The sequence below is a fragment of the Hemitrygon akajei genome, chromosome 9, assembly GCF_048418815.1.
Source record: "Hemitrygon akajei chromosome 9, sHemAka1.3, whole genome shotgun sequence".
Lineage (NCBI taxonomy): Eukaryota > Metazoa > Chordata > Chondrichthyes > Myliobatiformes > Dasyatidae > Hemitrygon > Hemitrygon akajei.
Window position 1 is genome coordinate 126,758,384 of NC_133132.1, and position 26,117 is coordinate 126,784,500.

The 26,117-nt window shown below is 41.7% G+C and overlaps 1 protein-coding gene across 3 annotated transcripts in view; it reads right to left on the reverse strand.

Moving 5' to 3' along the window:
- The window catches only part of LOC140733513 (CYFIP-related Rac1 interactor A), a 229,242-nt gene that overhangs the window by 158,099 nt on the left and 45,026 nt on the right, over positions 1–26,117 (reverse strand). Inside the window, exon 1 of one of the 3 annotated variants that reach the window (XM_073056945.1) lies at positions 4,554–4,688. The exons of the other annotated variants lie outside the window; for them this stretch is intronic. The gene's annotated coding sequence lies outside the window, so the exon portion shown is untranslated. Of the gene's footprint in view, positions 1–4,553; positions 4,689–26,117 lie in introns of those variants that run through there. 3 annotated transcript variants of the gene reach the window in all.

Sequence of the window (26,117 nt, forward strand, 5' to 3'; positions counted from 1 at the left end):
TCCCGGATGGTAGCAGCTGGAACAGTTTGTAGTTGGGATGACTTGGGTTTTTACTCACCAGTCTTTGTAAATATCCTGAATAGTGGGAAGTTTACAACTACAGATGCACTGGACAGTCCACACCACTCTCTGTGGAGTCCTGCAATTAAGGGAGGTATAGTTCCCATACCAGGCAGTGATGCAGCCAGTCAGGATGCTCTCAATTGTGCCCCTGTAGAAAGTTCTTAGGATTGGGGGGCCCACACCAAACTTCTTCAACCGTCTGAGGCGGAAGCAGAACTGTGCCTTTATCACCACACAGCCGGTATGCACAGACCATGTGAAATCCTTGGTGATGTTTAATGCCGAGGAACTTAAAGCTGTTCACCCTCTCAGCCCAGATCTACTGATGTCAATAGGGGCTAGTCTGTCCCCATTCCTCCTGTGTTTTTGCAACGTTGAGGGAGAGGTTGTTTTCTTGTCACCACTGTGTCAGGGTGATGACTTCTTCTCTGTAGGTTATGGGTGGTGACACAGTCATGGATATACAGAGAGTAAAGGAGGGGGCTTAGTACACAGCCCTGAGTGACACCTGTGTTGAGGGTAAGATGGGGCAGAGGTGAGGGAGCCCACTCTTACCACCTGCTGGCGATCTGACAGGAAGTCCAGAATCCAGCTACACAAGGCAGGATGAAGGCAGAGGACTCTGAGCTTCTAGTCGAGCCTGTAAGGAATTATGGTGTGAGTGCTGAACTGTAGTCAAAGAACAGCATTCTGACATAAGCATCCCTCCTCTCCAGATGTGCAAGGACGGTGTGTAGAGCTGTGTCTATTGCATCATCTGTCCATCGGTTGTGTCGGTAGGTGAATTGTAGGGGCCCATTGTGGGTGGTAGCATGCTGCAGATGTAGTCCTTGACCAGCCTCTCAAAGGATTTGCTCATTTTTGAGGTGAGTGCAACAGGACGCCAGTCATTCAGATTTGTTACCTTGGTCTTTATAGGTACAAGAACAATGGTGGATGTTTTGATGCAGGAGGGCACTTTATACTGCGAGATGGAGAGATTATAAATGTCAGTTGTGCCGCTCACACTCTCAGTACCCGCCACTTCCAAGGTAGCGGTGGTGTAGTAGGTGAGCCTCCCATTGATCGGGCAAGCAGGGGAACCCAACGTAGACAAGGCGGCACGTGATAGGTAAATGCCGTCTTCCCATTGTTCAGAAGAGTCTGTCTATCGTATCTGATGTGAATATCAGCTACTCGAACAAGAAATGTGAAGGAAATCACAGAAATTAACAATACACTCTACAGTTGGAATGGAGCTCGCAACACAGCTGCCACACAGGGCGCCATCTTTGAAATTTCTACAGATGTACCACGGACAGCATTCTAACCAGCTGCACCACTGGCTGGTACGGAGTAGCCACTGCACAGGTCAGGAAAAAGCTGCAGAAAGTTGTAAACTCTACCAGCTCCATCATCGGCACTAGCCTTCCCAGCAACCGAGACACCTTCAAAAGGCGATGCCTTACAAAAACGGCATCCATCATTAAGCACTCACATCACCCAGGACATGCCCTTTTCTCAGTGCTACTGTCATAGAGGAGGTACAGAACCCAGTAAGCACACAAAGTTTCAGGAACATCTTCTTCCCCTCTACCATCAGATTTCTGAATGGACAATGAACCCATAAACACCACCTCTGTATTCTGTTTCTTCTCTTTCCTCGCTATTTATTTCATTTAATTTTCATTTTTATTACAAAATACTTATTGGGTAATTGATAAGTTTTTATTATGGATTTCAACATTCTGCTGCTGCAAAACAACACATTTCATGACATGTGCCGATGATATAAAACTTGTTTCTGGAATTCTCTGCCTTATTGTCATTAAAAAATCTAGCTGACAGCAAAAAATTCTACAATTACAGTTTTGAGAATAATCTCAAATCTTACCGCTATTACTTCTTCTACTTCCTTATTTCTATAAACAGCAATAAAACTAAAAGTTCTTAGAATAAAGAGGAACTAGAAAACAAAACAGAAGCTTGTGTCGTTTAAATTTTCCCTTCAGCATCCAAAGCAGAAAAATCCTAAATATTTCTCAGTAGCAATAGAACAGCTGACACTGCATCACTCACATCTGCTTTCAGTATTTATAAGGTTCCCATGTTACTTCATTTATTAAGGTGGGAAATAAATATGAAACACATCAATCATGGATGTAATGAAGAATGCTGAGATGTTCCAAGTAATCAGTTAAAGGGACAGCTTAAGAAAATAGCCAAGCCATCTACTAAATCCCGGCATCTTATCAGAAGCAACCACATGACAATAAAAAAAATCAGGCTATTTAATTTAACTGAAGCAGAAAAGTGATATTTGATTCCAACCACTCTTCTGTTAACACCAAACTAAATAAACTTAAAAACCATTTGCATCTGCTCCATCAAACTCAATGGGATTTTTAAAATACATTTGTAATCTTTAGTTTTTCATGATGTACAATATTCAATTAAACAAACATTTATTAAAACTGCCAGCAATTATCACTGTTGGCAAACTTTGCAGAATGGAGTTTTCAGTTTTTATGCCAAAATGACAAATTAATTTCAAAATAAATTAAAATGGTAATGAAAAGGAGAGGTCATGCAGTATCTGATACTAACATCATTGTCTGACAGATCTCCAAAACAACTCAAGTATTGAATGTTTGTGAATTCCCCCAGAGTTAACAAACTGAGCTCGTGCCAGTCAATAGTGAGCCCTATTAGTTAAGCTGATGTCATGCACATTCCTTGTTATGAGATCACAAAGGCTACTTCAACAGATCCGTCTTGAGCGGGGAGGGCGGCCAATCTCCTTCAAAATTTCTCATACACTCACTTGTCTTGCCAATATATAAATATGCTACTTTGTGATATTGTGTATATAAAATGCAAGTAATATTTGAGTAATCTTGTGTGTGTTTATATCCTTGTTCATTTAAATAATTCATTATGGGTTGTATGTATAAATATGTGAATTGCATATGTCATCATACTACCAAATGATATGTGCATGCCTTGTTAAAGTAAACTTGAAGTTAGACACTCATTTCGGACTCCTATGTCTTCTTTTGAATTAGTTTAATATCCTGAAATACAGAACGAGGATGGCTAATGAAAACCAAGTACCAATTTTGCTGAATGCATTGGGTTTAAAGGCAGACAGTTTGCTTTGAAGTTTGACTGCTCCAAACAAACCAGCAGAAATGAGCTTTGCTGATATTAGCAAAGTACTGCAGGAACATTTGGAACCGTAGCCAATGCTGATTGCAGTATGCTTTAGATTTCATAAGCAGAAACAAAAAGGAGAGTCTATTTCACATACGTAGCAAAATGGAAGAGATAACCTGAGCATTGTCATTTTGGTGATGGGCTTAATGATACTCTAAGAGATTGTTTTTTTGTGGACTCTTAGAAGAAACTGCTAACTAAAGCACAACTTGACAAGAGCAGTTGAAATTGTTGCTTCAGTGGAAATTATAGACAAATGCAAATGAGTTGCAGTCAGCAATGAAAGTGAGAGTTCATAAATTAGCAACATCTAAACAGAAACTGGACTGGCTGAACAAATTGTGTTGAGGCAGGGACTCACATACAACAGACCAATGCAGGTTTAGGGATGAAACTTGCTGAAAATGCAACAAAGTAGGTCATATACTTTACCCTTGGAAAAGGAAGTACCGGAAAAAATTACTAAAAAAAGATATTCCTCTTGACATATTCTCCATAACACAAATCGGCAGTCTCCCTATTACAGCACAGATGATCAAAAAGGAAACCAGAAAAAAAATCCACACTGCCTCAGGTCTACATAGCCACGCAAAAGGGTTGAAATGTGAAAAGAAACTCCAGTTCCCCATTTATACCAGTGCTGAGATGAACTTGACCTTAATAGAGATTGCCTTATTTGGGGGTTGAGAGTTCTTGCACCATTCAAGCTATATTGTTGGAGGAACACATCTAGGCGTGGTTAAAATGAAAACATTAGCTTGAAGCTTTGTCTGGTGGCCTGGGTAGATCAACAGATCGAGCAGCTTGCCATGTACTGCTTGGGAAGCCTCTCCATCCCTGGGAATGGCCTGCATTGGCCTGGCAGAGGATTCACGTGGATTTTGTCAAACTATTTGTGGGCACAAATTTTTTGGTAGTAGCTGATGCAACTACAAAGTGGCCAGAAGTGTTCCCAATAGCCACCACTACTGCCGCGCACACTGTTGATGAACTGAGAAGCCTATTTACAAGGACTGGTGTTCCAGAACACTTAGTGACAATGGACCACAGCTTAGGGGGGGGGGGTGAGTGGGGGAGACAGTTTCCAACATTCCTAAAAATTAATGGAATAATACACATTACATTTTCATCATACTACCCAGATACAAATGACTTGGTGGAAAAGTTCATCCAGGGTCTAAAAAATGCACTGCAAGCAATGTCAGCAGAACATGCTACACTAACACTGAACCAGAAGCTTTCCAATATCCTCCTTGCATATCGTAATATAACACACTCCACAATCAACAACTCACCAGCTATGCTATTCCTGGGTCATCCCTTGTGTTCGTGCTTGGATCTCCTTAAACCCAATCTCAGGAGGAGGAAGCAGGACAAACAGCTGAGACAAGTAAGAGTGTGAGTGTAAAGAGTGAGCGTGAGTGTGAGAGTGTGTGAGAGAGTGAGAGAGAGTGAGTGTCTGTCTACAACATAAATACATAAACTGCATACATAATTACGCTGCCATGTCACACGTGCGTGTCTCAATTAAACTCAAAGTTCGACCTTCAGACTCCTTCTTCCTTTGAATTAGTTTAATGTTTTATAGTTACAAAACATAATAGGTGACTAGCAAACATGAGGAAATCTGCAGATGCTGGAAATTCAAACAACACACACAAAATGCTGGTGGAACACAGCAGGCCAGGCAGCATCTATAAGGAGAAGCACTGTCGACATTTTGGGCCGAGACCCTTCGTCAGGACTAACCGAAAGGAAAGATGGTAAGAGATTTGAAAATAGTGGAGGGAGGGGGAAATGTGAAATGATAGGAGAAGACCGGAGGGGGTGGGATGTTCGTGACATTTCTCACGCTTTGAATTTTTTCAGTGATTTTAAGTTCCCTGGCCCCCACTGCCTTATTTTCACCATGGATGTCCAGTCCCTATATACCTCCATCCCCCACCAGGATGGTCTCAAAGCTCTTTGCTTCTTTTTGGATTCCAATTCCCCTCTACCACCACTCTCCTCCGTCTAGTGGAATTAGTTCTTACTCTCAATAATTTCTCCTTTGGCTCCTCCCACTTCCTCTAAACCAAGGGTGTAGCCATGGGCACCCTTATGGGTCCCAGTTATGCCTGCCTTTTTGTTGGCTTTGTGGAACAGTCCATGTTCCAAGCCTATACGGGTATCCGTCCCCCTCTTTTTCTTCGCTACATCGACGACTGCATTGGCGCAGCCTCCTGCACACATGCTGAGCTCGCTGACTTCATTAACTTTGCCTCCAACTTTCACCCTGCCCTCAAATTTACCTGGTCCATTTCCGACACCTCCCTCCCCTTTCTTGATCTTTCTGTCTCCATCTCTGGAGATGGCTTATCTACTGATATCTACTATAAGCCTACAGACTCTCACAGCTACCTGGACTATTCCTCTTCCCACCCTGTCTCTTGCAAAAATGCTATCCCCTTCTCACAATTCCTCCGTCTCCGCCGCATCTGCTCTCAGGATGAGGCTTTTCATTCCAGGATGAAGGAGATGTCTTCCTTTTTTAAACAAAAGGGCTTCCCTTCTTCCACCATCAACTCTGCTCTCAAACGCATCTCTCCCATTTCCCGCACATCTGCCCTCACCCCATCCGTCCGCCACCCCACTCGGGATAGGGTTCCCCTTGTCCTCACCTACCACCCCACCAGCCTCCAGGTCCAACTTATAATTCTCTGTAACTTCTGCCACCTCCAACAGGATCCCACTATCATGCACATCTTTCCCTCCCCCTCCTTTCTGCTTTCCACAGGGATTGCTCCCTACGTGACTCCCTTGTCCACTCGTCCCCCCCATCCCTTCCCACCGATCTCCCTCCTGGCACTTATCCTTGTAAACGGAACAAGTGCTACACCTGCCCTTACACTTCCTCCCTCACCACCATTCAGTGCCCCAGACAGTCCTTCCAGGTGAGGTGACACTTCACCTGTGAGTCGGCTGGTGTGGTATACTGCATCCGGTGCTCCCGATGTGGCCTTTTATATATTGGTGAGACCCGACGCAGACTGGGAGACCGTTTCGCTGAACACCTACGCTCGGTCCGCCAGAGAAAGCAGGATCTCCCAGTGGCCACGTATTTTAATTCCACGTCCCATTCTCATTCTGATATGTCTATCCACGGCCTCCTCTACTGTCAAAATGAATCCAAACTCAGGTTGGAGGAACAACACCTTATATACCGGCTGGGCAGCCTCCAACCTGATGGCATGAACACTGACTTCTCTAACTTCCGTTAATTCCCCTCCTCCCCTTCTTACCCCATCCCTGACATATTTAGTTGTTTTTTTTTCTCTCTCTCTGCCCATCACTCTGCATGTTCTCCATCTCCCTCTGGTGCTTCCCCCTCACCCCACCCTTTCTTTCTCCTGAGGCCTCCCATCCCATGATCCTTTCCCTTCGCCAGTTCTGTATCACTTTCACCAATCACCTTTCCAGCTCTTAGCTTCATCCCACCCCCTCCGGTCTTCTCCTATCATTTTGCATTTCCCCCTCTCCCCACTACTTTCAAATCTCTTACTATCTTTCCTTTCGGTTAGTCCTGACGAAGGGTCTCAGCACGAAACCTCGACAGTGCTTCTCCTTATAGATGCTGCCTGGCTTGCTGTGTTCCACCAGCATTTTGGGTAGGTGACTAGCAACATCACCTCAAACATTTTTAAAAAAAATACAAGCACCTTCAATAGCTTAGATTTCTTTCAATAACAAAATGAAGGAGTCGTCTGCTAATTACCAAGCTGTCGCAAATATTTTAGAAACACAAGACCTCCTTCCCAAAATGAGAAGCTGCAAGGATTTAATCAGTCCAGTTTGATGCAAAAGCTGGGTTGAGCACAAGCAGTGGGAGGATGACGAAGCGGCACCGCTTTCTAAATAACCATGAGGTCTAATACCTCCTATTTATTCTCCATACTCTTCCAATGTTCCTCTTATCCCTCTAGTAATTTTTTTAAACTTTTGGATTCTCCACACACAAGCCACAAATGGTCTGTAGGGATCCTGGAATGCTGATCCATGAGTTGTCCATTCATAAATACAAAAAGTGACCAGTTAAGGGTGCAGGTTCTTGGCATCAACTCTCATCAGGGCCACCACCTGCTTTTAATAAGCTCAATGCCCTGCCTGTTCAGCCTGCATCTCTCTCTCTCTCCCTCCCTCTCGTGTCGTCAGTCTCGAACCAAGGACCTCCCATGCTTCTTAAAGGTCTTGTCCTGTCAGCTTGCTGAAGCCCACACACCACTGAAGGAAGCAGCCTCGCTATTCTTTACTAACATCAAATTAGTCAATCTTCAGACATACTCTAGTAGTCACAGATGTTAATAAATATTAGATCATATTGTTTGAATAAAGTATGCCAAAATACTTGAGCTTTGCATAACCAAAGCTAACATCGTCACAGATTGTTAATACTTTTTAAACAAACCACAGCATTTGTGTGGCCTTTTATGTCTTAGCAGATGCCAGTTAATTCGGAACATTTTATCTCAATTCATTATCTCAATTCCCCTGTGCACTGCCTACATTTTTAAAAAGACAACATGAAGGAAAGTGGTATATTTTACTTTCAATTTACTGTTCTCTCATTTGCCATGAGGGCTTCTATGGTCTCTGCTCTTGCAGCAAATAATTAAAACAGAAGCTCAAAGCCAAAGCTTCTATGTAATAAATGTTTCATTTGTGTTTATTATTAATCACAGATATTGTGAAGAGCCAAATGCAAATCCTGCCATCAAACCCTGGTAGTACTGAATAGAATACATCAGGAAAGTGCAGAACACTTTCCCTGGTTCACTCAAAAGAAACAAGGAAAAACACAGTATGATAAAGATAGCATTGAACCACACGGCTACACGGATCACCTTTTACTTGCCTGCAGTTCAACTTACTTCTATAATCAAAATAATCTTATAGTTCTTCCAATGTGTCAATATTTTAGTCAGTTTAATAAAATAGCCACCCTGTTACTTGGGAGTACATAATAACTCCAATGACTCTCTAATAGGGTTCTCAATCTGAGGTCCACAGACCCTTTGGTTAGTGGTAAGGGTCCATGGCATTAGAAAGGCTGGAAACCCCTGCTTTAAATGGAAATAACATGTTTGCCATTAGATAGAATGATTACTGAGACCATTTAACGTGCAACAGAAAAACTAACTTTAACCACAGTGGAAACCGGCTCATCTTAAAATAGAAATCTACAGGTTCATTTATTATTGCCTCGACCATCACAGCAATTTTTTGGGTGGTTAGATAACAGAAGGAGGGCATTCTAAGCCTGTCAAAGTCCATACCATCTTTATGCAAAAGAAATCTACCCATTCCCATGCTCTTGGCCTTTCCCCAAAACTCTGCAAATAACTTTCCTTTCAGATATTTTGCCACCTCCCCTTTAAGTTCTTCCATTGAAACTATTACCAATACTAACTCTGAGGCATATTCAAGACTTATCTGCTTGTAACAATAAGCTGATCTCTCATCACTTTGGATCCAATCATCTTAATTCATGTCTCTTGGTTCTTGACCTTCCCTTCCATCTGCAACAATACCTCAACAAAATGGCATACCATCCTTTAACATAACCTATAGCATCAATGGACTTAACATCAAAGTAGACAACACAAGATATCCACGCATAAAAAGCTGGAGGAACTCAACTGATCAGGGCTATCAAAACTTTGAATGAGGCCCTTCAGTTGGATCCTTTCATGACACATTCATTCATCCAGATGAAGTGTTTCGACCCACAACATCACCTGTTTATTTCCTTCCATACACACAACCTGACCCACTGAGTTTGTTTCCCCATTTTGTGCGTTGTCCAGGTTTCCAAAAGTCCTTTGTGTCTCTAACATGAAGGATCAATCGGGGCACCACGGTGGTGCAGCAGTTAGTGTGACACCTCTACAGGTTGGAGCATCAGAGTTTGGAGTTCAATTCCAGCACCAACTGTAAGGAGTCTCAGTATGTCCTCCCCGTGGAACACATGGATTTTCCCCGGGTGCTCTGGTTTCCTCCCACAGTCCAAAGACGCACTGGGTAGGTTAATTGGTCATTGTAAATCGTCCAGTGATTAAGTTAGCATTAACTGGGGTTATCGGTCATTGCTCATGCGGCATGACTCAAAAGGCCAGAAGGGCCTACTCCACACTGTATCACTAAATAAATAAATGTAATCTATTATCATAGCCAAGCGAATATCTGCAGATGCTGGAAATCAAAGTAATACACACAAAATGCTGAAGGAACTCAGCAGGCCAGGCAGCGTCTATGGGAAAGAGTAAACAGTCACCGTTTCCGGACGAGACCCTTCATCGGGACTGGAAAGGAAGAGAAATCAGAATATGAAGGTGGGGGAGGAGAGGAAGATGTACGAGGTAGTCTGTGATTGGTGAAACCAAGAGAGGGGGAGAGGCAAGTAAAGAGCTAGGAAGTCAATTGGTGAAAGAGATAAACAGCTGGAGAAGGGGAAATCTGACAGGAAAGGACAGAAGGCCATGGAGGAAAGGTAGGTGATGAGCAGATAAGGTGAAAGAGGGAAATGGGGATGGGGAATGGTGAAGGGGAAGGGTGGTGGGGGGTGCCTTTACCTGAAGTTCGAGAAATTGATGTTCATGCCATCAGGGTGGAGGCTAACCAGACAGAATACAAGGTGTTGCTCCTCCAACCTGAGTGTAGCCTCATCGCGACAGTAGAGGGGGCCATGGACTGACGTGTTGGAATGGGAATGGGAAGTGGAATTAAAATGGTGGCCACTGGGAGATCCCACTTTTTCTGACAGATGGAGCATAGGCACTCAGTGATGTGGTCTCCCAATCTATGTCAGGTCTCACCAATATATAGGTCACAGTGGGAGCACCAGATACAGTATATGACCACAAAAGACACACAGGTGCCCTATCAGCTCACCTGGAAGGACTGTTTGGGGCCTGGAATGGTAGTGAGGCAGGAGGTGTAGAGACAGGTATGGCACTTGTTCTGCTTGCAAGAACAAGTGCTGGGGTGGACATTGAATACGACCATAGTTTTTTAAAATATTATTTCTGTTTTTGCACTATTTTTAATATAATTATTTAAAATACATATATATGTATATTCTTACAGCATGATTTACTTATCTACATTTTTTCCTATATTATCATTGTACTACTGCCGCTAAGTTAACAGATTTCACGACATATGCCAATGATATTAAACCAGATTCTGATCACAGGCCATTAACTGCTCCCAATGGTGGGCATCTCAAATAGCCTCTGACAACCAAGTCCAGCTCCAGGCCTTCACGTGCGGCTTAGCTACTAAACCCAGTAAAACCTTTTCTACTGACAGGCAAAGAAACAAAGGCAGGTTATGGGCACCCTAAAACCAGTTCCTTGGGGTAGATGGGGCAGCTCACCTGGGAGAAGGAAAACTGATTTCAAGCCTCCGCTGCCTTACGCCTATACACACTCATGAGGAAGGCTTTGGGATTAAACCCCGCGGAAAGATACGGAGCTGGAGTCCCTAAGGCAGTCCTACTTCATATTCAACACAGACTGGCAACTCCTGCTAGAGCCAAACTGTATCAGTCTCTGCAGCTCCTTTGCATTCATCAGCTGCGTGGAGAGGGGCAGCCTGCTGCATGCCAACGGTTTACTCTCCATATTGTATTGCATGACTTTAACAGCTTGGACACAACATCCATGGTCAACTGACCAATGGAAGGCCTTAGAGTTACAGGACAATTTACACGGACTGATTATCCTACTAACCGATACGTCCTCCGACTGTGGGAGGAAACCTGTGGATTCACAGGAAGGACGTATAAACTTCCTACAGACAGCGTCGAAACTGAACTCTGGTGGTCCAAGCTAAAACAGCGTCAAGCGTTACCCTTGCACACTCCCTGTCCTCATCAGGGTTTCTGGTTATCATAGAGATTTACGTAGTGCATAATGACAGAGAGGTGAACACAGGTGAAGGGGAAGCTTTATTTTGGGGAAGAGGGAAGGGAAAAAGGAGAGGAAAAATAACAAGACTAAACCCAAAATACCTCAGCTACTTTTCATTTTATCTTAGTTTTCCCTCTTTATTAATGCTGACCAACAGTGCAGCTTAATAGAGCTTCAAGTACTGCATAATGACTGAGAAGAATTTTGTGCGAGGGAAGTGGGGGGGGGGGGGTTAAGAGGGGAAAATCGACTGGAAACTGAATCAACACATTGGTTATTTTCCCCATTCCAATTTACCTTTCCTTCTTTATTAATGCTGACCAAAAGTGCAAGCAACTTGCCCTCACACAAACCTAAACACATAACTTCCTTGGAATTGGTCCCTGCTTAAATTAACCTCAAGATGCGAGAGTATTTCATATCAGTGAACCATTTGACAGGACACTCAGTTTAGCTTGTGTTTACTTCCCCTAGTTCATTAGTTTGGTTCCCTTTGAAGTGTTTTTCAACTGGAACATCCTCTAACTCTGCTAAAGTTGCACATCGGAGCCAATACTCTGTTGTCTCATCAAATGTTGCTTAACTTAATAAATGGAAATTGTTCAAGCTGCTTTTTAAGATATAATTTCATAAATATCATGACAGAGCACTTGGAGAGCTTCAATTTAATTCCTAGTTGAGTTGAATCAATTGTATAAAAGTCCAAGAGCAAAAGAACTTGCATGCCACCAAATTAAGCAGAGTTGACTGCAAAAGATCAACTTTTCACTCTGTTAGTACTTAGCCAATCTCAGCTAAAGGAACAGTGAAAGAGTATTAGTTGGCAGCAATATCACCAGCTTTTGACAGGAAATGTAATGGGCAACAGCCTCACAGTCAAACAGACTGAACATTCATTTGGCAGGGATGAATGAATACAAGGGAAAACAGCTGGGGGAAGATAAAACAATAGACATTGGGAACTGCTTTACACACATGCAGTGACCACACCTGCATCACTTGAGTTACCTACAGGTATTTCTACATTCTGTTATTTGTTCCCTCTGCCCTTGGTTACTTCCCAAAGCAAACACATCCACTTCCTTCTCAAATTCTATCAGAGCAAAATAATACAAAACACCCATGTTTCATAACAAAATTAAAGGTAATTCAATTAAAGGGGCAACAAAGTAGAAAAAACTGAACGAACTAGTGTCGTGGTGACGAGAAGAATGTTGACCCTCAGGCATCAGCCGTGGGACCACTTCATTTTTCTTACATATTACTGCAATAGCACAGCTTCAAAGTGTAATCTTCAAACATGTAGTAAATAAGGGTGCGCTTGGAAACTGACACCGTGATGAAATGGAACAAACACACAGCGTATGCAGTCAGCCCTCCATATCCGCCGGTTCCGCATCCGCAGATTCAACCAAGCATGGATCGAAAATATTCAGAAAGAAATATTCCAGGAAGTTCCAAAAAGCAAAACTTGAATTTGCCACGTACCAAGCACTACGCTGAATCCATGCGAATGAAGTGATGTGTAGGCATACCCTGCTGTAGCCTCCCACTATTTCACAGATCCTCAGTCTCCCTCCAGCACTCGTTGTTTGAGCATTGTTCACCTCGCGTCTCGTTCGTTCGCTACTTGTGTTGTGAATGAGAGGAAGGAGTTTAAGGCAAGTAAGGGATGGCTGGCTAGCTATGTAAAGCGCTACAGCCTCAAGAACTTAAAGATCATGGGAGAATTCGGCATCAACGTTCCCAGAACAGCTACGATGGTTGTGGCTGTACTGAACATGTACACATTTTTTTCTTGTCATTATTCCCTAAACAATACAGCATAACAACTATTTACATAGCATTTACATTGCATTAGGTGTTATAAGTAATCTAGAGATGATTTCAAGTATAAGGGAGAATGTGTGTAGGTTATATGCAAACACTACACCATTTTATATAAGGGACTTGAGCATCCGTGGATCTTGGTATCCGTGGGGGGTCCTGGAACCAATCCCCCACAGATACCGAGGGACGACTGTATGCAGAAGTGTAACGTGACATATTTTGTTAAGGTCATGGAGGACAGGCAACGTGTACTAAACAGAACAATGGTAAAAGGGGGCAGGCAGAGAGAGATTATGGATGCTACATTTTAGAAAGGGTGTTGAACTCTTAGAAATGATGCATTATGAGACTTACTAGTAAGTTTAACTTGCAGATTGAGTCAGTAGTAAAGGAGGCAAAATGCAATGTTGGCATTAATTTTGAGAGGACTAGAAGATAAAAGTAAGGATAAATTGCTGAGGCTTTATAAGGTGTTGGTCAGACCACATTGATAATATTGTGAGCAATTCTTGGCCCCATGTCCAAGGAAAGATCTACTGGCCCTGGAGACGGTCCAGAGCAGGTTCAAAAGAATAATCCCATGAATGAAAGGCTTAACACATGAAAGGCATTTAATATCTCTGGGCCTGTAACCAATGGAGGTCAAAAAGGAATGGTGGGGCAGGTTGTGAAAATCTCACTGGAACCTAGTGAACACTGAAAGCTATTGTAACTTAGTGATACTAGATTGAGTGGATGTAGAAGAGATTCTTCCATTATTAGGTGATCTTAGGTCTAGGATCCAAGGGCACAGCCTCAGAAGAAACGGACATCTAAATAAAACTGAGACGAGAAGGAACTTCTTCGACGAGAGGGTGGTGAATCTGTAGAATTTGTTGCACAGAGAGCTCTGGAGGCAGAGACTGATATGTTCTTGATTGGAAGAGGGCTTACGAGTTTATGGGGAGAAGGCGGGAGAAATGGTTTAAAATAAGCCACGAGTAAAAATGATAGAGCAGAATTGTCAGGCTAAATCGCCTAATTCCCCTCCTGTATCTAAAGGTTTTATAATCTGGGGCAAGGAGCATTAGTTATACAGAGAGCTCAGTTGGGGGAGATTTCCCTACCAAAGAAATATTATGCCTAAAAAAGTGAAAGAAGCAAATTTAATTGTAATGCAAATATTTACAAAATTCCTTTTTTTTTAATGCTGGATGCGGGCAGGGAAAAAGCGTGAAGGGACTGAGTGGAATTAAAAGAGTCAGTCCAGACATGTTGGGCCAATTGGTGCTTGCTGTATTAGTCTGTGCAACTACGATGGAGTTATTTACAATTTCCTTTAGTCTCACATAAACCAACATTATTAAAAACAGAGCACTTACAGTATTTTCCATCCTTCTAAAATAAGTGTAACACTCATCTTCCTCATTTCAAACCTGTTATACAAGTTCCAGAGTATGGCAAGACTTGATCATTTACTCAAAATACTAAATATTAGTTTAAACAAATAACAAATTTGTTTTAGACATAACAGTGTTGGTCATTTAAGGCTGAATGCTCCTAGGAATCACGATTTGTCATTCTAAACAACAAGATGAGGTGGGGAGTATATGTTTTGGCTAGATTTTTAAATAAAACTGGAACATTCACAGTACCCTTAAAGCAGAGGAATATTCCCCCCCCCCCCGCAGTGTAATGCAAAACTTACAGATATGTTTGCAATAGTCAGAGTTGTACAGCACAGAAACAAGCTCAATACTCCCATGCCAACCATTACACTCATCTGTACCAGCTCCAGTCAACAACATTAGGTTCATAGTTTCCTATGCCAAGGTGATTCGAGTACCTGTTGAGTTGCTGCCCTAACGCTAAAAATGTATTTACCATTGCCACCTTCTCATGAAGCTTATGAAATCAAATGGCAATTGGTGCAGTTATTAACTCCGGCTACTTTTCCAAGAGAGAGCTTGTCAGTCAAGAACTGAGGAATACATCAAAATCTCAGAACCCTTGCCATAGCATGCAAAGCACCAACAAATATTTGCAAATACCAAATCAAAACAGATACTAATCCAGAAGTGCCCGAGCAGAAATCTGTGTATTGAGAAAATGAGATTAAATTCTGTCATCAGGATAGACAGGAACACAGTAAAAGGAGAGACCACAAGACATAGGAGCAGAATTAGGCCATTCAGTCCATCTAGTCTTCTCCACCATTCCATCACGGCTCACATATATCCCTCTAAACCCCCTTCTCCTGCCTTTGCCCTGCTACCTCTGACGCCCTTAGTAATCAAGGACCCATCAACCTCTGCCTTAAATATACCCAATGACTAGACCTCTACGGTCTTCTGTAGCAATGAATTCCACAGATTCTCTACCCTCTGGTTAAAGAAATTCTTCCTCATCTCTGTTCTAAAGGGACATCACTACTACCTTTTTATTCCTACCTTTTTGCACTACTAATTTGATTTTATATATATATATATATATATATACATACACACATCTACACACTATATAAATGACATCTAGATAATTACATAGGAAGCTACAGGCTAAACATGAGCAGATGGGTCTACCACATTCGGCATGGACCAGCTGAGTGGAAGGGTCTGTTTACATGCTGTAATGCTTTATAAAAGACTGAATGGAACAACTTTAGCACAAACAAGAGAAAATCTGCAGATGCTGGAAATCCAAGCAACACACACAAAATGCCGGAGGAACTCAGAAGGCCAGGCAGTATCTAAGAAAGGAGTACAGTCGATGTTTTGGACTGAAACCCTTTAACCGGACTGGAAGCAAAAAAGCTGAGGAGTAGATTTAAAAGGTGGGGGGTGGACGGAAGAGAGAAACACAAGCTGAAATCTGGAGGAGAGGGATGAAATAAAGAGCTGGGTAGTAAATTGGTGAAAGAGGACAGATGGCCATGGAAGAAAGGAAAGGGGATGGGGAAGAGCACCAGAGGGAGGTGATGAGCAAGCAAGGAGACAAGGTGAGAGAGGGCAAAGGGGATAGGAAATCTTGAAGGAGAAGGTGTGGTGGGGTGAATTACCTGAAGTTCGAGAAATCGATGTTCATGCCTTCAGGTTGGAGGCAACCAAAACGGAATACAAGGTGTTGTTCCTCCAACCTAAGTGTGGCCTCATCATGACAGTAGAGAAGGTCATGGATGGACATATCAGAATGGGAATGGGAAGTGGAATTAAAAGTGGAATTGAAATTTTAGATTAGGTGTTCCAACTTAATGCAAACAGGTATCAAAAGTTGCAAACTCATTAACATATAGTGTACGTATTCAAGAGCAGAACAGAATGTGGCATTAGGTGCTGTTATTTTGTTTTGACACAACATCGTGATTTCATATGCAAGGCTGCTGCATTCAAGTCAATGCTAAGGGGTTTTAATTACTGACCAATTCCCAAGTAACAGAGGAACAATGACAATGATAGCTTTCTTAACAAAATGAACATCCCAACACACTTCATGGAATAGCAGCAGAGGAGTTACAAGTTGGGGGGGGGGGGGGTTTGCACAAGCATCACAGAACACAAGTTTTGAGTTAGCTATTAGTGATTGTGGGGTTGAAAACATGGTAGAGCGATCTAGAGAGCTGGACTGAGAACATCCTGGCAAGAGTATTACAAAAGATCCAAAATAACGTAAGAAAAACAAAATCACCAGGGTTTGGCAGTTGCAGCCACTAATCATGACCGGAAAACAAGTGCAGGCTTGAAAATGGTCCTGAATTTCTCAGCCATTACATAATCTGCAACCCAGCAGCATTTGTTTCACACTTTGTATATTACTGCTTACTATCTTTATTAGTATTTCACAATACAAAGACTTGTCTAAAGGCAATGATTATCAGCCTCAGAAAGCTTTTGTCACTTTACAGTTGCAACAAAAGATGTGGTTGCTAAGCACTGCCTTTGGTTAACGCAAAGAACTAGTTTTCGCACTGAGGTACACAAGCGGCTCGGAGGCTCAGGCAGTACAGATAGATCAGCTCAGCAATTGTTTAGATACAATTTTAAACTATATAGAATTTATCGTCCTTTCAAAACAATTTATTTGTGGCTCTTGTTCGAGAAAGAAAAACAATAAATAAAATCACCTTTTTTCCACCGTCCATTTTAATATGCTTCTCAATGCACAGTATTTAAATAATGAATGCTGAAAATAGCTACTTACACATAGTCTACAAAATGAGTCAAGTGCATTCATTTTTAATTCAATAAAATTATCTTCTCTTCACTTTTCAAAGTTTCTGCAATTTTATCAGGTTTATCGAGCTATACAGATCACATATTCAAGTCAGATCACATCTCTGAAATACACAAAAACATTGATAGTTACAGTCAATGGGACAAAATAACCCATCATTACCTGATGACAGCTTAAAAGCAGGGGCGTATCTATGGAAAATAGCACCTATGGCAAGCACTGAAATTGTGCCCCTGTCCAAACATCTGACACCCATCTTCTAGATAACTTTACCATAATATCAGCTCAAAAATACAAGTCAAGCTCGTTATTCTTTTAATTAACAAATTATGGCACTACATGAAAATTATAACTGCACCTTCCTTGCTTTCACTGATGCAAATTGGTCTAAATGTGATCAAAGTCAGTTTTTCCAATTTCTTCTCTTTCTACACTCAGCAGAGCAAGATCACAGAGTCTGCCTTGACCCATGGCGGCTCTCAAATACGATAGTATTAGTTTTAACTTTCTAAATGACCTCTCACAGCTGGCGATGGAAACCGCGATGGTTAACATTATCTGAATAGCAATGCGAAGATTGGAGAAGATGCTCTCATCTCCATACTGAACAGTAAATTCAAGAAGCTCTTCAGGTCTTGATATTTTCATGTTGACCTGCCTTGATAGTAATATTCTGCAATCCAAAATTTCTTCATATAGCTACTGTCCATCAACATCAGAGCTGGACAATTCACCCAAATTTTCGCACTTCTTCTTTAGGTTATTACTGTCGATGCCGTAACACAGTCCCTCGACATTGAGAAGGAACCCAAACTTGGTGCCAGTGTCATGCAAACGAGCGAACCTTTTGTCCATTTCTCTGTGAAGTTGGTCGAGTGTTCCCTTCATGACTCTTTCCATTTCCTCCTTAGCTGTTAACCCAGCCTCTCTTGAGTTCTCATCAGCCATTCATTTCTTTTGTGTCTGACATCTTTCAACTTCATTATTCCATTCTTGACAGAGACTGACTCCTTCTTCAAGTGACTCACTGACCAACACTTCTCTTTCATCATAAAAATGATCTCGTAGGGCTTTCAAATCCAGGGCAGCATCATGGAAATTCATGCTAGAACCCTGCAGCCCCTTTTGAAAACGGTCAATGCAAATGAGTATTTTGTTCCAAAATCCTAGCAAAATCAGAAAATCATAACTCAAGATGCGGTTGTACCTTGCGTCACTTCTTGTTTCACTGGTCTCATTTTCATAGTCTATCATATCCTGGAGAACTTGCAGTATCTCCTCAAGGTATTGGTTGTCAGGCTTCACTGCTTCACTGCTTCTGTCCATGCACTCCACCTGGATTCGGACTCCAACTTAACAACCACAGGCATGGTGTTTTTGTGATTTTCCAAGTGCTGTGTTGAATGAGAGAAAAACACGTAGAGTGCTTTGATGGTTCCAAAAAACGTGACCATCATTGTATCCTGCTTGGCTGCATGTACACCCACCAAGTTGAGTGAGTGACTATTGAAATTCACAAACACTGCCAGGTTGTTTTTCCTCACTTACTTCTTTGATAAACACCACTTCTGTGTCCAGCCATCACGGCAGCATTGTCATAGCACTGGAAATACTTAAAACCCAACTTCGTTATTTCTGTTCTCAATGTGTCTGGCAGAATTGCTTTTCCAGTATCCTTGAACTTCAGAAGTCCAATGTCATGCTGTTCAATCACTTCTGGTATGACAGTTCAAAGTTGTTTGATGCCATCCAGTTCACTAGGTTCAGTGTCGTCAGGTAAAATCTCATCAATAAGCTTACCACCACTACCACCGTCTTCCCCTCCTGACATGTCCATGTTCTCTGTGGCAGCCTCACTCTTAATCTCGTCATTCTCGGATTTATCTTACTTGACTTCCTCCTCGGCTTGTGACACATTTGTACTTGATCCACCTTCAGATTCTAACAAACTTGTAGCAGGTGCAGAAAATTCCATGGAATGTGTCAAACTACTTGTTCCGGGCTTTTCAAAGAAGGGCATGAAGAACTTGCTTGACTTCTTGGCTTCCTCCGCCTCCAACTTTCGTTTCTTCCGTCCTTCAGCTCCACTTTCCTTCTTCTTCGTGAAGAAATGTTTCATGGTCTTCTTACACAATGCTCTGAAATAAGGCCATCCTAGTGTTTCTCACCCATGATAATCAAAGACAGATCATACATCTGAAGAAAATTCTTTTTTCACTATCCAAGGATGGCTTGTCTGATTTTAATAGAAACTGCTCAGTGGCGCCCCCTTCAAATGGCACCCAGGGCACGTGCCATACCCTAGATACGCCACTACTTAAAAGAACATGGAATTATTATGTACTCTGAAGCAGGTTAAATTTTCAAACACACCCAACTCCAAAAATATAAAGCAAAATGCATTTTCACTGTGCAACATGCTGTTTTGCTTAAGACTACTGCCGCACAAAGTGGATCATGGAGTCAATGAGTTATATAGCAATCATACAGGTCCTTCAGTCCAACTCATCTACAATAGCCAAGGTGTCTATATGAGCTAGTATCACTTGTGCCTATTTCTCTCGAAATCTTTCCCTCTCCACAGTGCCTATAAAAGGTATTCACCCACCTTGGAAGTTTTCATGTTTTACAACACTGAATCATAGTAGACTTGATTTGGGTTTTTTTGATACTGATCAACAGAAAAACTCTTGTGTCAAAGTGAATACAGATCTCTACAACTCTACAAAGTGATCTAAATTAATTATAAATACAAAACACAAAATAATTGATTGCACAAGTATACACCCCCTTTAATATGACACACCAAATCATCACTGGTACAGCCCAGTAGTTTCCGAAGTCACATAATTAGTTAAATGGATATTATCTTGTGCAGTTAAGGTATTTCATTTGATTGTAGTAAAAATTCCCCTGTATCTGGAAGATCCAACTGCTGGTGAGTCAGTATTCTGGCAAAAACTACACCACGAAGATAAAAGAAAACTCCAAGCAACTCAGTGGAAAGGTTATTAAAAAGCACAAGTTAGGAGACGATTACAAGAAAATTTCCAAGTCACTGAATATCCCTTGGAGCACAATTAAGTCAATCATCAAGAAATGGAAAAAATACAGCACAGCTGTAACTCTGTCTAGAACAGGATGTCCTCAAAAACTGAGTGGCTATGCAAGAAGGGGACAAGTGAGGGAGGCCACCAAGAGATCTATGACAACTCTGGAGGCATTACAAGCTTCAGTGGCTGAGATGGGAGAGACTGTGCATACAACAACTGTTGCCCTGGTGCTTCACCAGTCGTAGCTTTTTGGAGAGTGGCAAAGAAAAAGCCAATGTTGAAATAAGTTACGTGACATCTTGGCTAGAGTTTGCCAGAGGGCATGTGGAAGACTCTGAAGTCAGCTGGAAGAAGGTTTTATGGTTTAATGAAACCAAAATTGAGCATTTTGGCCATCAGACTAAATATTATGTTTGGTGTAAGCAAACACTATACATCATCAAAAACACACCATCCCTACTGTGAAGCATGGTGGCTGCATCATGCTGTGGGATGCTTCACTGCAGCAGGCCCTGGAAGGCTTGTGAAGGTAGAGGGTAAAATGAATGCGGCAACATACAGGGAACTCCTGGAGGAAATCCTAATGCAGTCTGCAAGAGAACCGCGACTTGGGAGAAGACATCTTTTCCAGTAAGACAACGATCACATGCATAAAGCCAAAGCTACACAGGAATGGCTTGAAAACAACAAAGTTAATGTTCTGGAGTGGCCAACTCAAAGTCCAGACCTCAAACCAATTGAGAATTTGTGTCTGGAAAAGGCTGTTCACTCATGATCTCCATGCAATCTCACAGAGCTTGGCAGTTTTGTAAAGAAGAATGGGGAAAAATTGCAGTGTCCAGATGTGCAAAGCTGATAGAGACCTATCCACACAGACTCTAGGCTGTAATTGCTGCCAAAGGTTCATCTACTAAATACTGACTCAAAGGGGGTGAGTAATTATGCAATCAATTATTTTGTGTTTAACAAAAGATATGATTGTTGACTTCAGGAGGGCACAGAGCAACCACTCCCCGCTGAACATCGACGGCTCCTCGGTAGAGAACATTAAGAGCACCAAATTTCTTGGTGTTCACCTGGTGGAGAATCTCATCTGGTCCCTCAACACCAGCTCCATAGCAAAGAAAGCCCAGCAGCATCTGTACTTTCTGCGAAGGCTGAGGAAAGTCCATCTCCCACCCCCACCCCCCATCCTCATCACATTCTGCTGGGGTTGTATTGAGAGCAACCTGAGCAGCTGCATCACTGCTTGGTTCGGAAATTGCACGATCTCGGATCACAAGACCCTGCAGCAGATAGTGAGGTCAGCTGAGAAGATCATCGGGGTCTCTCTACCCGCCATCACGGACATTTACATTACACGCTGCATCCACAAAGCTAACAGCATTATGAAGGACCCCACACACCCCTCATACAAACTCTTCTCCCTCCTGCCATTTGGGAAAAGGCACCGAAGCATTCAGGCTCTCACGACCAAACTATGTAACAATTTCTTCCCCCAAGCTATCAGACTCCTCAGTACCCAGTGCCTGGACTGACACCTTACTGCCCTATTGTCCTGTTTATTATTTATTGTAATGCCTGTACTGTTTTGTCCACTTTGTGCAGTCCTGGGTAGGTCTGTAGTCTAGTGTAGTTTTTTTTTTCTCTGTTGTTTTTTTTCACGTAGTTCAGTCTAGTTTTTGTACTGTGTCATGTAACACCATGGTCCTGAAAAACGTTGTCTCATTTTTACTATGTACTGTAACAGTAGTTATGGTCGAAATGACAATAAAAGTGACTTGACTAATTGTAATAAATTCAGACCAATTTGTTTTCACTTTGTCTTGAAAGAGTCTATTTTGTTGATCAGTATCAAAAAAGCCAAATTAAATCCACTGTGATTCAATGTGGTAAAACAATAAAACTGACAACTTCTGGGGGGGGGGGTGGGGGAGGCTGAATACTTTTTAAATAGGTACTGTATGTACCTGTCTAAATGACTTTTAATTATACCCATGCTACAGCATTTTCTGGCATCTTATTCCATACATCCACAACCCAATGTGTGAAAAGTTTGCCTCATGGGTTTCTCTTGAAATCATTCCCCTCTTACCTTAAATCTCTGTCCTCTAGTTTTAGCCTCCTGCCCTGAGAAAAAGACCTTGAGCATCCACCCCTCAAGATTTTATATAACACAGAACCAATTAAAGAAATTATGTATCAGTACAAACAGACAAGGGCCAAACTGTAACGTCACCAACTGAAGCTTAATTGTATTTTAAAGTTCAATAAACAGAGTTTGGAATTCCAATCAAGTTTCCACACTCAGTAAAGGCACCATAAAAATGTACTGCTGTCACCCTGGAAAATTACAAAGTATTGCAGTAAAGCAGTTAATAGGCTTTTGAGTTTAACAAGAATGTTCACGTTATGTGCAAGTTCATTCTGCAGTACACTGTGATATTATACCTAGTGTTCTAGTAACTAGTGGTATTACCTAATGCAGAACCCCATCCCCCCCCCCCCCCCCCCCCCCCACCTTTCTGATGTTGGAAAGGTCAAAACCTGCACAAGTTACTATCAGGACCTAATCTTTACTGACTTCTTACTCCAGCACCTTTCAATTCAGCAGCATCTTATATGGTGCATTTCATACCCTTGCAAACATCTTAAGGTGCTTTACTACCAATGAAGTATGTTTGAAGTGCAAGTGTCAGAATCATGAGATAGCTCTTTGCAGTGAACACCCACAAACAGCAATGTCAATACTATCTATCTATCTATCATCTATCAGCTCTTACTCAACCTCGTCCTCCCACCTATCTCCCCTATTTCCAGTTCTGATGAAGGGCCTGAACTTAAAACATCAACTACTCATTTCCATCCACAGATGCTGTATAACCTACTGAGTTCCTCCAGCCCATTTGTGTACAACTTATCTGTTCTTCTTTGTAAGGTCCACATGACAGAATCACTAGCCAAAAGACTTCAGACTTAACATGGTGGCATTGTTTAAACACTGTAAACAAGTGTCAGCAAGACTGTTATGGTCAAAAAACTTGGAAAGCTCAGGGAATTAAACTTTTATTTAACAAGAGTACTATCAAATGTGGTGAGACGAAAGGAGGACACAAAATGGTTCTCAGTCTTTAACAGAACATTATAAAGCATAAAACCAAGCAGCAACTGATTTGAAAGCTAACAAATATTAGGCAAGTATTACAATATGTAAAAACAGAAAATACTGGAAATGCTCAGCAGGTCAAACAGTCTCGAAATGAGGAACCAAATTAAACTTTCAAATCAATGACGTTACATTAGAACTTTATTGTTGTGTAGTAAAGAGCACATTTGTGTAAAAACTGCTTTTTAAAAAATAAAATGAACATTTCTTCTGCTTTATTCAATAGTGTAAATCACTCTAGTGTCTTACCATAGACAGAACTAGAAAATCAACCTGAACGATGGATCACTGAAAAGCTGAAAATAATTTTTTATAAAAATTAACCAACCATCATATAAAATAATGTATACTGGCCATTAATTTTGTACATCTACTGGAATCACTGCAGAGTTCATTGGGAGTGCTGGCATTTTCAGTATTATATAGTAAAGAATTGGTCCTATTCCTAAACCAATGGTCTTAACACAGGGGTTCCCAACCTTTTCTATACCATAGAGCCTTACCATTAACCGAGGAGTCCATGGACCTAGGTTGGGAACCCCTGGTCCAACAAATACTGCAGAAAGAAAGCTTACTCTTGAATTCAAACAAAGAAAATGATGCATCAAATTAAGTCTCAAACAAGATCAACAGTATGACGCCATTCTTGAGTGGAAATTACACACCAATAAAAGCCATTTTGCCCAAGTGCAACCCCTCCCAATCTAAAGATTCCCATGATGCCACCTCAAAGTCCGGCCCATTAGGAGTTGGTCACTCCAGCTATAGAACATTTTCTTCTAGTGTCATTCTAGTACATGGTTCTAGCATTTGAACAATCATACACATCTAGCCTTTATGTACATTTCACATTAATGCCATTCCAAAATTAGATAGAAAATTCCCAACCCAAGACCTCCCACTACATTTCAACAAGGAGCAACAAGCCCAGCAAATCTGCATTTATATGTTAACTCAAGAGTCCCAGCTTGGTTTGGTATTTCGGCCACAGTGGTCTTTCTGTGCTACAATCTTTGCTTCAGGCCTCACCGATAAAGATTTAAGCATTTCTGCATTGCACTTTGTGCAAGGTGCCGCAATCACTGGGCCCAGTCACAATCCTGTTCCTCAACAGCAGGGGAGCATAAAGTCACAAGTACCTCCTGACCATCACAAAGGGGGTAGGAGGTAGTCACCAATCCCATACAGGGTACATCTTTCCCTCCCTCTCCACTGTTAACTTTTTGCTAAGTTCTGACTCACTTCCTAGTGTTCAGAGCAGGAATGAATCTGCTGCTACAAACTACATACAGCTGTCCAATGGAAGGTGAACAGACAATATTTTAAAGAAATGAAAAGTGCAAACCATTTTAAGTAAACTTCACTTACGTAGTGATTTTGTTGAGTGTTTCCAAATTGAGCATTTAAGTACCCATTTAATGCATCAAAATGGGGAACATGACAAACTCTACATCTCTTGAGAGTATGTTCCAATTTAATTGGTTACAGGGGTGACAATCTGTATAAAGTGATTACAATGAGGAGGTTTACCCCAATCTCCACAAAAAAGCCTAGAGAGCCTGATGTAAATTCACGTAACATCATTCAAATTTCTTACACATTCATAAGCTCATCTAGAATTCCCTTAAAAGATATCCCTGCCTTTTGCTTCTGCTACATTTAATCCATCCCTCAAATGCAGGAAAACTGAGGCAATTCATGAAAGTACAACACGAAACAAATTGTGGATGATACCATGATTATATTAACAATGATGGTATAAAATGCACAATTAAAGAATTATGAGGCAAAAGGGCCTGAGGAACAGTTCCTGCTGATTGGAGGGTGGCTAACGTTGTCCCACATTTCAAGAAAGGAGGGAGAGAGAAAACATGCAATTATAGACCGGTTAGCCTGAAGTCAGTGGTGGGAAAGATGCTGGAGTCAATTATAAAAGAGGAAATTACGACACATTTGGATAGCAGTAGAAGCATCAGTCCGAGTCAGCATGGATTTATGTAGGGAAAATCATACTTGACTAATCTTCTGGAGTTTTTTGAGGATGTAGCTATGAAAGTGGACAAGGGAGAGCCAGTGGATGTAGTGTACCTGGACTTCCAGAAAGCTTTTGATAAAGTCCCACATAGGAGATTAGTGGGCAAAATTAGGGCACATGGTATTGGGGGCAGAGTACTGACATGGATTGAAAATTGGCTGGCTGACAGGAAACAAAAAGTAGCGATTAACAGGTCTCTTTCGGAATGGCAGGCTGTGACCAGTGGGGTACTGCAAGGTTCGGTGCTGGGACTGCAGCTGTTTACAATATACATTAATGATTTAGATGAAGGGATTAAAAGTAACATTAGCAAATTTGCCGATGACACAAAGCTGGGTGGCAGTGTGATATGTCAGGAGGATGTTATGAGAATGCAAGGTGACTTGGACAGGTTGGGTGAGTGGGCAAATGTATGGCAGATGCAGTTTAATGTGGATAAATGTGAGGTTATCCACTTTGATGGCAAGAACAGGAAGGCAGATTACTATCTAAATGGAGTCAAGTTAGGAAAAGGGGAAGTACAATGAGATCTAGGTGTTCTTGTACATCAGTCAATGAAAGCAAGCATGCAGGTACAGCAGGCAGTGAGGAAAGCTAATGGCATGCTGGCCTTTATA